The following is a 584-nucleotide window of genomic DNA, read 5'->3' as shown; positions in this document are numbered from 1 at the left end:
CATTTTGTCATTGAAGTTGCTTATTCCATAAATTTCACAGGCTGGGCCTTCCACAATTGTACTTCATGTCAGATCCTTCAGAAACTGTATATTCATCCAAACTGAGTGTAATTCTTTGAAGCATCGTAAATTGTTTTATTTACCTAAATTTTGATGAGTCCGTAAAAGACAATAGTTGTAGCTTGTTAGATAATTATTTTCGTGTATGTATGCGAAGCAATATATATATATATATATATATATATCATAAATTAATATAATATGATATAAGTATAAATATAAACATAATGATATGGATTTAAGAAACTTGCTGTTCTAACGGGACAGAGAGGAACCTGTAAAAACTCCTTTGAATGAGAGAACTTGAACACAGTCGTATTTGTGTGTATACTTATATATTCATGTGCCAAGTAAGGGTGTGTTCCTGACGTTGTATGTGTATCCGTACACGCTTATATATATATGTATATATATACATATACATACAAACATATATGTATATAGGTATATGCATATATACATACATACATATATATATATGTATATGTATATGTATGTATATATATATATATATATATATATAT

This window comes from Octopus bimaculoides, chromosome 21, assembly GCF_001194135.2.
Source record: "Octopus bimaculoides isolate UCB-OBI-ISO-001 chromosome 21, ASM119413v2, whole genome shotgun sequence".
NCBI lineage: Eukaryota > Metazoa > Mollusca > Cephalopoda > Octopoda > Octopodidae > Octopus > Octopus bimaculoides.
Note: the sequence above shows the minus strand (reverse complement) of the source record.